The following is a 13,037-nucleotide window of genomic DNA, read 5'->3' on the forward strand; positions in this document are numbered from 1 at the left end:
CCTTATACCTAATACATGGTATATGGCGTGCAATCATACATATCTTTGATGTTGGTTGAATGCAAATGAAAGAGAGAAAATGTCTTCTAATCAGTTATTTCCTGTAAAATTCAAAAGAAGTATACCTGGCCTTTTGGAACTAAAAAGAACCTAATATAGTAGAAGTCTCACTCACAGTCCATATAACACAGAGGACTTCACAAAAGACAGCGAATTTCTTCAAAAAGAAAAATACTTTTCTAATAACTAACATATTGAGTCTATTCAGAAAGTTTACTTTAAAATCTCTACAATTTTTGCAAATAATAATGCATTTTCTTATACCACTTGGAAAATTACATGAAATTAGGTATGCAGATCTCAATATCCAAATATCAAAACAATATAGATTACTTATTTTAATTTCAGAAAAGCAACTACAATAAGTGTCAAGGATAGTAATTCAAGGGAAATTAAAAGTAAAAAAATAATATTAACACAGGCTAATTTATGTCTAAAGAGTATATCTTAAAGTATATTATTATATTTAAAGAGTGAGAAGGCAGGGGTGCCTGGGTGCTCAGTTAGTTAAGCATCCAACTCTTGCTTTCAGCTCAGGTCATGATCTCGGGGTCTGTGGAATCGAGCCTCACACCGGGATCCCCTCTCAGTGGGCTGTTATCATAGAGATGAAACAAGATTATTGATGATTTGCTAATAGCCGAAGCTTGGTGTGTTTGCTATTTTCCAGAATAGAAGTTCTTTTTAAAAAGTGTACTATTATTTTTAATAGATGTATACTTTATACTTCAGTGCTTAAAGATGCACAATTATTTTTATTAGGATCAGATGAAATGTTGGCATACCTATAGGAATCTCATCACTGAAAAATAAATATATTTGACCAGAATCATCCTATGTAAAATGAGATGCTCACACTCTGAAAGGTATGAGGAAACTGAGATGATTAAGGGAATAACTGATTCAGGATTCCAATCTCATGCTCGCTTCAAGTTCCTGTGCCTTTATTTGTTCTGGCTGGCAGATGTACCCAGAGTATTTACATTACTTCTCTCTCTTTCTCAGTGAGCATAAACTATTGAATTCATGTAATATGAATGTATGTGTGTTATGACACCAGCGTATATGGCTTTAGATAGCAGAATTGTATTGTTTCCTTGTTATATTTATAGCTGCTCTAAATTTTATACATTGTGGACCCTTAAACAATTAATGGAGGATTCATGTTCATTTTATAATAACTAAAGAGTAATTTTTCCTCAATTGATGCCTCAATCTACATACAGAGTGGTATTCAGTGGGTGTTCTGTAGCTTTTGGATTTAAGAATTTATTACATTTTTTGAAAACTGGAATTCATATTTTAGAGGCCAAAGTAAGTGAAATTACTCCCTAGGACTTTTAGAATTTGTTAAAAATAATTTAATGATGCCTTTCATTGTGTTTATGAAACCATGAATATTAGTGTGATAAAAGTAAAATCTTACATCATTTAAATTTTTCAAAAAGTTTTCCTGCTCTGGTTTGCTCATTCCTGGAGCTTAGAACCTTTTTAATACTTATACATATATGCCACAATAATGAATGAAATTTAATTTCATAGAGCTTTGTGTTAACATTAACCTCTATAGCTCATTCCTGACTGCAGATATTTTCTTCTACCAACTCTGTATATGGATTCATCTGTTTACAGGTTCCTGCTGCTTGTTTGGTTTTCAGTCCCCTCACACCCATCTGTCCTCTCTAACTACTAACCTTCTCTATGTCCCTTGACCAAGCACTGAAGCAAGTCGTCTTATTTATTGAGCAAATCATCTCAAAAGGCTTAATTCTCTTAAAGATTCAAGAAAAAACCCAGCAACTTAAAAAGTGAATGTCAGATATCACTTCTAAATTTCCTCGACCATTACTCCTGTGTTGGAGTTTAAAAATATATAATCACAATAATGAATGCACTATTTGTCTTACCCTAGCAGTAGAGGGGAGAGGAATATGTGAAATGACAGCTGTAGCAGCCTTGACTTCCATAGTTACATTTAATTTAAAGATACAATGTAAATTAGAGTACAGATTATGAATATGTTATTTACATGTACTTTATATGTCCTTGAGGCCTCTCCTGTCTTAAGATACTCTTTCCTGTAATATCAATAGTAGAGTTGCACTATCATTCAAAGACAAAATGTAATTACTTTTTTTTTTTTTAAAGATTTTGTTTATTCGCTTAGAGAGAGAGCGAGCGCAGCAGGAGGCACAGAGGGAGAGGGAGAGACAGAATCCCAAGCAGACTCCCCACTGAACAGGGAGCCCGACCCAGGGCTGGACCCATGACTCTGAGATCATGACCTGAGCCAGACGCTTAACTGACTGAGCCACCCAGGTGCCCCAAAATATAGTTACTTTTTATCAATCCCACTGTTTTTCTTATTTTTCTTTTTCTTCTTCCTCTTCTTCTTCTCTTTCTTTTCTTTCCAGAACAGTTCAATCATAAGGCCATTCAATGTAGCTAATTTAGGTAAATATCTGCATAGGTTTCAGGGGTGGAGAAGGGGAATTCCCTGAAGAGGAGTGTTCTAGTTTGGGGTATCTGGGTCTAAGCAGGGTAAGGAGGGCATCCTTCCGTGAAAACAGTCAAGCAAAAGGTATCATAACCCAAGAATGTGAAACAGGATTTCACATAGAGGAGAGTCCAGCATGAGAGGCCTGGCAAGATAAGGAGGGAATTTATGCAGAAGAAGGGTGGCAGTGGTGATGGCAGAGTGATCACATAAAGGGAGGTTGATCAAATAAGTGATATATTTATGATACTAGAAGCCAGCTTTCTCATTGTCACAGAAGGCAGTTCAAATACAGAAAGAAAAAAAAAATTAGAATTAACCTTATTTTGGAATTGGCAGTATCAATGTGAAATAGTGGTTGTTAATAAGTAGGTAAAGATGGGGAATTATAGATGTAAATGTATGCATCCTGTGTATATGTGTCTATTATGTGTGCGCATATACATACATATATGCTCTAGCTTGTCCACCACGTGGTATGGCAATAATAGTGCTCTACTAGTCATGAGTGCTCATGACTAGCACTCAGATCTCGGCTTCTAAATACCATTCTTCGGGGCGCCTGGGTGGCTCAGTTGGTTAAGCGACTGCCTTCGGCTCAGGTCATGATCCTGGAGTCCCGGGATCGAGTCCCGCGTCGGGCTCCCTGCTCGGCAGGGAGCCTGCTTCTCCCTCTGACCCTCCCCCCTCTCATGTGCTCTCTGTCTTTCTCATTCTCTCTGTCTCAAATAAATAAATAAAATCTTAAAAAAAAATAATAAATACCATTCTTCACTGATAGGAAATAGGGCTTGTCGGAGAAAAGGCTGACTGTATGTCTTAAGGCAATACAAGATGAACATAGACTATGCCTTTGTGCCAGGAACTAAAGAATTACTCAAAAAGTGATGGCAACATATCCAAAGAACACAGTAATAATTTAAAGGATATTTATTAACCCAACTGAGGAAAAGTTGTGCTTTTGGCATAAAAATGGATGTACAGGTCAATGGAACAAATAAAGAGCCCAGAAATAGATACACACATACATGCTTGATTGTTTTTCAACAATGATGGAAGATAACTCAGTGTGGACATGTAGAAAGTATAACTTCCCCAATCAAGATTCTAAAACAGTTTTGCTACATGAAAAAAAAAAAAAACAAAAACAAAAAACTCAACTCTTACTTTACATTTTCACATCATATTTTTAAAAATCAGTGCAAAATGGACCATATACTTAAATGTAGGAGCAAAACCTATCAAACACCTAGAAAAAAACATAGGGTAAAGTCTTAGTGAACTTTGGTTTAGTGAAGTTTTTTTTTTTAAATACAAAGCAAAGCAGAGTAATCATTTAAAATTTTGGAAAAAGTTAGTTTTTTTTTTTTAAGATTTTATTTATTTATTTATTTGAGAGAGAAACAGCATGAGAGGGGAGAGGGTCAGAGGGAGAAGCAGGCTCCCCGCTGAGCCGGTAGCCCGATGCGGGACTCGATCCCAGGACTCCAGGACCATGACCTGAGCCGAAGGCAGTCGCTTAACCAACTGAGCCACCCAGGCGCCCGAAAAAGTTAGTTTATAAGCAATTTTCTTCAAAATTTTGAAGAGAACTTGCATCTAGAATATATAGAGCATTCTTACAACTTAATAAGAAGGCAACCCAAATGGAAAAAAAAATGTTAACAGACACTTCACCAGTGAGATTGTATGGGTGGTAAATGAGTACATGCAAAGATGTTCAACATGATTAGTCGTCATTAAGGAGATGTAAATCAAAATCACAAAAGGATAACACTACACACTCACTAGAATGGCTAAAACTTTAAACACTGACCATACTCAGTGGGACATAGAGCAAACAGAACTCTTACACACTTCTGGTGGGAATGAAAATGGCACAGTTACTTTGGAAATGAGTTTAACATATTTTTAAAAGTTAATAGGACTGATCTATTTCACTCCGAGGTAGTTACCCAGGAATAATGAAAGCATATGTCCATACAAATATGTGTACGCAAATTTTCACATCAGTTTATTTGCAATAGCCTAAAACTGGAAACAACCCAAATGTTCTCCAGCAGGTGAATAGATAAACAAATTGTGGTATAACCATATAATGGAGTAAGCTCAACAATAAAAAGAGAATGAATGACCTAAGCATCTACTTAAGTTTTTTCATTTGTGCCATGTCTTCAAATAAAGTAATTTAGTAACCACCCCCCCAAAAAAAATAATGAGTTACAGAAATGGTTAAATCTCAGAATTGTTATGGTGAGTGAAAGAAAGCAGGCAAAAAAATAAAAGAGTACATAATGTATTATTCTATTCATATAAAATTTTAGAAAATACAAACTAGTATCAAAGGATCTATCTATATCTATTCTATAAAATAATGGCCTGTAACTTATAAAAGTGCCATGAAAGGCAAAGAAAGACCAAGGAACTATTTCAGGAATCTGAAGAAACATGGCAACTAAATGTGAAGATAGACACTGAACTCGGTATGTTTGCTACTAAGGCGTCATTGGGACACTTGGCAAGTTTGAGTGTGGTATGAGGATTAGATTAGACTAAAGGACCTTATTGGAACTGCCGAAAATACTTGAATGGAATCTGATTAGATGTAGTAATATGTCAAAATCTACTTCCTGGTTTTGTTTATATTGCAGTTACCTTGAAAAATGTCCTGGTTTGTAGGAAATGCTAAAATATTAGGGGTGATGGGTTCAACAGTTTGGCCACTTATGTCAAGTGCTTCAGGAAAAATGAAATTGTTCTTTGCACCATACTTTCAATTTTTCTATAAATTTCATTAGATAGATGGGTAGATAAATATAGATAGGTAGATAGATCTAGATAAAAGGATTAAAATGAACAAATAATATTTTTCCATATATCTATTGAAATTTATAGAAAAATTACAGGACTTATTTTCAATAACTCCATCTTTTTCCTTGAAATTTTTCAATCAGGCTCTTGAGTCTTACTTTCCCTAACAAAATATCTCATTAAGATCTCCACCCCATCACCATCAAATGTATATACATTTCTCCCTGGAGGAATTCCACAGTCCTCCTCCAGCAAAGGTCTACAACCAGGTGGCCCAATGATTTAATCTGATGCCGAGACATATTTTATTGGTCTGCAGAATCTGTTTGTTTTCCCCTGTGCCTGTTTCATCATTGTATTTTAGAAACAGTTTACTTTCTAGTTTTACAGGTCCAGATGGAAGAGAAATTTTGCTCTAAGGTGGATCATACCCAGACTCTTATTCATATCTGATTTAGATGATGATATTTGGGATTAGGGGGTTAATGAGTTAGATGAGATTTTGGACTTGAGTTGATGCTATAATACATTGAGACTTTGGGGGATGTTAGGATGGAGTGAATATATTTTCCCATGTGGGATGGATGTGAGCATTTGGGGCCAGAGAAGGGATGGTGGCAGGCAGAGAAATGCACCACCACCACCACCCTACCCACTACCCACCCTACCTCACCCCCAGCTCAAAAAAAATTTTTATAGAAAAACTCTAGAAACTATGAATGTTACCTTTTTCAGAAAAGGGGCCTTTTTGGCTGTGATTCAATTAAGGATCCTGAGATGAAATAATTGTGATTTATCTGGGTGGGCCCAAATTCAATGATAAGTTTCCTGTAAGGAGAAAGGCACAGGGATACTGAGGTAGACAGAAAAGAAGAAGATATAAACACAAAGAAGAGGTATGATGTGAAGACAAAGTTGGAGACTGGAGTGACGTGGTCACAAGCCCAGGAATGCCAGGTCAGCCACCAGAAGCTGAAAGACAAGAAACAAGTTGTCCCCTTGATCCCCCAGAGGGAGTATAGCCCTAGCGATTTCAGACTTCTGGCACCATTCTAGGCCCTGGATTTATAGTGCTGAGCAAAACTAACAAAGTCTCCACCTCAAGGCATTTATATATTAGTGGGGGAGACAGATGAGAAACAATTATCTGTCATCAAATAGTGAGATGTGAATTGATGGGAAATAAGACTGGAGAAAGGATACATAGATGTTATTTGGGAGGATGCTATTTTTGGTTAAGACTCTTAATTATCCTCAATATCCATTTTCCTGAATGATAGAAGGAAACATGGCTCCTTGAGTAGAAACTGTATTTCTCTGGCTCCTTTGTAGCTAGGCCATCTGACAATGTTTTGGCCAATAGGATGTGAAGAGAAACGATGTGTGCCTATTCTAAGACAAATACTTAGTAAAGGATACCTTTCTTTCTTTTTCCTCTCTTGGCAGGAATGTGAACCAGCTTGAACAAAGACTCTAGGGAATGGTAGAACCTCCAAATAGAAGCAATCTATATTCCTGAAAGATGTTCAGAAGAGGAGGTGCCTCCCTGTCTATCTATTTCTGGAATGTTATACAAGAGATAAGTACAATTCATTTTTTTAAATCTCAATATTGGGTCTCTTTGTTTTGGCAGCTAAACCTGTAACCTAACAAATAAGCATTTTAAGTTACATGGACCAGCAGGCCTTTCTGAGCAGGGACCAAATGGACTAAGGAAGCAAAGATTGCAGAGAGGTGGTATATTGAGAATTTTATATGCCCTAGTTTGGATTGCTTCAAAAGCAAACTCTGAGATAAAATTTGGGGGCAGGTACTTGTTTTGAGAGGCGATCCCAGGAAGCACAGATGAAGGAGTAGGGAAAGAAAGGGGGAAAAATAGGCAAAAGCAAAGCAGTGAGCAGGTTACCCCTAAGTGCAGCTGGAGCTCCATCCCATTCAAGATGCGCCGAGGCACTTTATGGAGCCTGTCTTAGAATACTCCCCCTTCCTCCAAAAGATGAGGGACAAGATGATTACCCACCATATCCATCTCCCACAGAGAGTTTTCTCTGGAGCATTAAAGACCTGATACCTTTAAGCTTCCCCCTGCAAAAGCTGAGCAAGCCCCCAAACAAGAATCAGAGAAAGGTCTCAGGCTGACAAGTATAGATAACAGGTGCCTGTGGTGGGAAGCTAGAAGTAAGTGGAAACTGACTACTTCCCCTGCAGATGAACTCAGAAATAGGCCAAGGGACTATGTGGCGGGACATTAACAGTGTCTGATAGCCAAGTTTTGAATCCTGGGTCTTCCACCTACCAGCTGTGTCACCTAGAATAAGTTGCTTAGCCTCTCTGTGTCTCAGATTCCTCATCTGTAAAATGGAGATAAATTTAGTCTACCTACTTCATAGGCTTATTGTATCATATATTACCAGAGATATTATATATAATAATTAGAATACTGCTTTTCATATGGTGAAAATTATTTGTTAGTTTATTGTGAGATAAGATAATAAATTTGTTAATCTAAACCATAATCTGTTTCTTGTTGAATCTTCAGTGCTTGTCACTGAGCTGGACAGTAGTAGTAGGTGCTGTATACGTGTTTATTTAATGAGTAGAACAAAAAAAAAATTGAGGCTATTGCTAGACTTCTTGGATGTATACAAGTGTGTATCACAGGGAGAAGCAGACTAGTCCCTTCTAACCAGTATTCTCTAAGGACTACCCGGAAGACTTGTATAATATCACCCTGAGATGGAGTTTACTGTGGGGCCAATGATTAAGCTTGCTTCATGAAGGATCTGAAGTATAATTTAATAGCATTTCACAAGCCTATTTTCTTGGGTAATTTCCACATTCTCTTGGGTAATTTTCACATCTCATAGGAGGCTCAGTTATAAATAAAATTAATGAAGTTTCTTGGCAAAACAGAAGAAAATCAAAGTCTAGGCAACTGGTTTTTAAAGAAACCCTAAATGCCAGGAGATTGTGCCAGTGGTTAAGAATGGTACCACTTGAAACCAAGCTAAACTTGAAGATTTCCAGAAGATTCCCCAAGGAACAGAAAGCTAAAGGAAGGCCAGGGAAGTTTTGTTATGTCTATGGAACAGACAGAACACAGAATCATAGATGTAAGTACTGAGAGAAGAAACAGTGAGTATTCCACACAGCAGGCAATTATAGCCAGCGATGGACCATCGTGGAGTGTAGAATACACTGAACGAAGGAAACAAGGAAGAAAATGAATGCTCACTGAATGTCTCATGTGGACCTCAAAACCTTGCATTTAAAAGTTACAGAAGCACTTTCTTTTAATCCTCACAATACTGTTTTGGAAAAATATTATCCATTAAGTCATGGTAATCTATCTCACTCCAAAATCCATGCTCTTTGCAGGCAATTTAAAAGGAGGGAGGGTGTCATATAATCCCTAAGCATGAGCTATGAACTACATCCAGATGTTATGAATAAACTGCTGAAGAATTTTCAAAAGCACACAAGGATGAGGAAAGGCCTTCTAACTCTATGGCTACCAGGTCTTGGTCCATTCATTTATTTGAAAGCAAGAGAAGAAACATCGATTGCCTTCACCCATCTAAAAGTATCTTCATGATTGGGATAAAACTTCATAGGATTCCACAAAACAGAGAAAATAATAATAATAATAATGTCCCACCAGATGTCAAGTCAATTTCAGATTCCAGAAGCTCTGCATGAGAGGGTCCACGAAGTGACGTTAGAACTCAGGTTCTCAAGAAAGGTGAGGTGGTAAAAGCTTTGAAGCCAGCAGTAACTTCAAAGGAAATAATGATCGTGAAAATACACTCCACTCTGGTTTGGTTCAGCTTTGCACTGCAACTACTTCAACAAAGAATCTGGTATGAACCACAAAAGAAACAATTTTTGAATTTAGGTAGACTGATATAGATAAGCATCTCAGTTTTGTTTTGCTTTGCTTTTCAGTCAAAGGGTTTGAGTTTGTTTGGGTTTCTTGTGATTACTGTAGTTGGGGGAGGTTGTTTGTTTATTTGTGTGTTTTTACTATTTTCCATCACTGGGAAATACAAATAGGTTAAATGAGTGGGATCAAGGTTTACAGATCCTCTGTTAAAATTTCTTCTGAGATGCTGGAGAAGAGAGAAGCACCAGTGTTTTGAGTGTGCAACTGTATCCAATAACAGTATCTCAATTGTCTCAGCAAGCACAAAGGAGCAAGGGAAAGTGGTTTCCTTTCAGATACTTTGTCTGTAAAATTTCTTTGGCGGGTTTTCTTTGTATTTTAATCTGGCAATAAATTTCCTGTTGACATAAACCTTGTCATCTTGTTTCACTTTGTAGAAAGCCCAGGCCAGCTTCATATGCTGCTGAATTTAGAGGGAAAAAAGTGATTATTTGGATTTTTGTTAACAAAAAAAGTTTTTATTGAGTTGAACTATATAAAATTACTGACATTGAGCTATTTTTTTCCTTCAAAATTGTAATTTTATATGATTCAATCTAATGTATTCCTGATACTTCTCCTGGGAGTAAATGATTCCCTCACTAATATTTCTGCGAGCTCACTAATATTTCTACAGCTCTGGAGTATATGCTTGATTATAAAAGATAAAATACAATTATGGTATGAAAGATTATCATCTAAATTTTTGGAAGTGGTAGTATTTGTAAAGCATAGGAGAGTATCCTACTACCCACATACTTTATTAATTTTTGTTGTTTATTCGACAAGTATTATTGACTATCTACTGTAATATGGAGTTTTTAAAATATAGGACCTAGGGCACCTGGGTGGCTCAGATGGGTGAGCGTCTGCCTTTGGCTCAGGTCGTGAATCAAGTCCTGCATTGGGCTCCCTGCTCAGTGGGGGGCCTGCTTCTCCCTCTCCCTCTGCCTGTCGATCTGTCTACTTGTGCTCTCTCTCTATCTCTCTGTCAAATAAATAAATAATCTTTTAAAATATATATATAGGACCTAAAGTCAAAATTCATGGATTCTAATCCTGGTTTCCCTACATTTTAGAGTGTAACACTCTCCATATTAATTTATGTCTTCATGTCAAATATTCTTTTTCTATAAAGGGGGGCAACAGGGAAGACATCTGACTCAGAATAGTATGAATGGAGTAAACTAATAACTTCGCTTACAGAACCTGGCTCATAGCAACCACTTAGCAAAGGTAGGAAAAACAGGCAACCCCATTATCATGGAGCTTACAGTCTAGAAAGGGAGACAGACACAAATTATCACAACTGTCACAAATGTCGTAAAGGAGAAATTACATAGGTTTTTTTGTTTGTTTGTTTGTTTTTAAGATTTTCTTTATTTATTCATGAGAGACGAGAGAGAGAGAGAGAGAGAGAGAGAGAGAGAGAGAGAGGCAGAGGGAGAAGAGGCTCGATCCCAGGACCCTGGGATCGTGACCTGAGCTAACGGCAGACGCTTAACCAACTGAGCCACCCAGGCGCACAGAAGTTACATGTTCTTATACAAGTGTGAGTAAGAATACTCTGTGGTCAGCAGGAAAAGCTTCCTTTGGAAAATGAGAATTAAGCTGAGGGCTGAAGGATAAACATTAATAAATCAGGTGAAGTTTTGATGGAAAGTACTCAGGGCAAAAGAAAATCCATGCCCTATATTTTGAGAGACCATGACATTTTAGGGAACTCACATAAGGCCTGCAAGGCAGCAGTGCTAAACCTCTGCAGGTGAGGCGGAAGTGGGGTCACAGCCACAGGGGTCGTTTAACCATATAAATTCCTTTAAAGAGAAGGGTGAAGTCATTGCCTAAATATGCTGCATAACAGAAACCTTATTCTTTCCAAAGTATCTGGTGTGACTTATTTGTTTTGTGGCATTTATTAAAAAATAATTTGATGTGTCTTTGCTTCCTGCAATAGTTACAGTTATTTCTAAATGAAGTATATGTGGACAGAGTATTTTACTTGGTCTGGTTTCTCTGCTTTAAACACATACACAATTTCCAAAGTTAGCTAAAATGTGAGGTGTGAGGGCATTGTCCTCTGAACAGCTAAGTGCTTCCAGGAATCCTGGAATCCAACTACAAGTTTGGGGGGATTCCTAAAATCACTGTCAGTTTTGATAATTCACTGGAAGGACTCATAGGACTCACTGAGAGCTAATGTACACATGGTTATGGTTTATTACAGGGAAAGAATAAATTAAAATCAGCCAGTGACGCATAGAACAGAATCTGGGAAAATTCCAAATGTGAAGTGTTTGTTGTCTTCAGAACGCATTACGCTTCAGCATTGATGTGTGACAGTATGCACACGCTAGGGCCAAACAGGAAGCTCACCCAAGCTTTGGTGTCCACAGCTTTATGGGGACTTCATTAAGTGAACATAATTGATTTATTGCCCAGGCGGTTGCACTCAGTTCCTAGTCCTCTACTTCCCAGAAGTCGGGTTGATACCATATGGCCCAAGGTGACTACCATAAGTCACCTCAATAGCATAAGGTATCAGATGTGGTCCAGAAGAACAAAGACTCTCCTATCATCTAAGAAAATCATGGAGTTTAAAAGTTACCTCCCACTGGTTGGGGATAAAGGCCAGATCTTTCCTTTGGCCAAATCAAATGATTTACTATAAAGGCTACCCTCTGGACTTTGGCCAAGTCTGTCTTATAGGAAAACAATCATATTCATCCAGGCAACTATATTTAGTATAGCTTTTATATGGTAGACACAGGGATAGTATCACATGAATGTGCCACCCATTTGGAGGAACCACTGTGGGGGAAGGGATAGGTTTAGAGAAAAAAACTAATCTATCCTATAAAGTCATCACATATATTACATTTATATTTTTGCTCCTTGATTTACCATTATGTGTACCTTACGATAAACTTGTGCAATGTTATTTAGCATAGAAATGAGTTGATGATTGACTAAATTCAGTTCTTCCTTAGGCCATTTTCCATCAGTAGAAGCTTTAACTCATTTTCCCAATTTAACTATTAATATCAACATTATAACCTTAACAACAAGGCCAGTGTTATACCCTATCACACTATGGCCAGAAATGTGACTAAAATAAAAGGATCAAAACATACTGGCACACTACCAGAGTCCCACTCGGTCATTAACGGTATAATCCATCATCATATCATATAACCAAAATGTCGCCCAGAGTGATGCCACTCAGGTTTGCAGGTTTCCCTTCTCCTTGTCAGGTTGCAGAAGCAGACGTGGTCTTCACCTTTTCAAGCGTCTGGTATAAAATTGGGCTATAAGACAATATCATCTCTTGTTCTGAGCCTTTCTCAAAGTAGTAATGTCATATTTAATTTCCCCCATTATATGACCCATTTATTCCCTCCCATAGTCAGCTACTGTTTTCCCTAGCAACGTGAACTGCCTGGTATTACCCAAACATTTTCACCTTTGGAAATGACATGAGGTTTGGCCCCTGAGAAGGTCCAGATCGCCAGGAGCAATACTAGTCCAGCAAGTATTTCCCTTCAGCATACTCCCATTATCCAGGGTAGGATTACATAGCACATAACTAGTGGGCTCTCAAACACTAAGCAACTCGTGTGTTACATTTCCCACCAATCCCAATTATGCCAGAGGGGGTGAAGACACAATCCAACCTACCAGACCTTGAGGAATTCTGACATGAAGGTTTAAAGATATAGATACCGTTTTTTTATTTAGGGACCATCC

General features: G+C 37.6%; 1 long non-coding RNA gene across 2 annotated transcripts in view; it reads right to left on the reverse strand.

Moving 5' to 3' along the window:
• The window catches only part of LOC118005302, a 91,917-nt gene that overhangs the window by 26,501 nt on the left and 52,379 nt on the right, over window positions 1–13,037 (reverse strand). The window lies entirely within an intron of this gene.

This window comes from Mirounga leonina, unplaced genomic scaffold, assembly GCF_011800145.1.
Source record: "Mirounga leonina isolate KUSES-001 unplaced genomic scaffold, KU_Mleo_1.0 Mir_115, whole genome shotgun sequence".
NCBI classification, from domain to species: Eukaryota; Metazoa; Chordata; class Mammalia; order Carnivora; family Phocidae; genus Mirounga; species Mirounga leonina.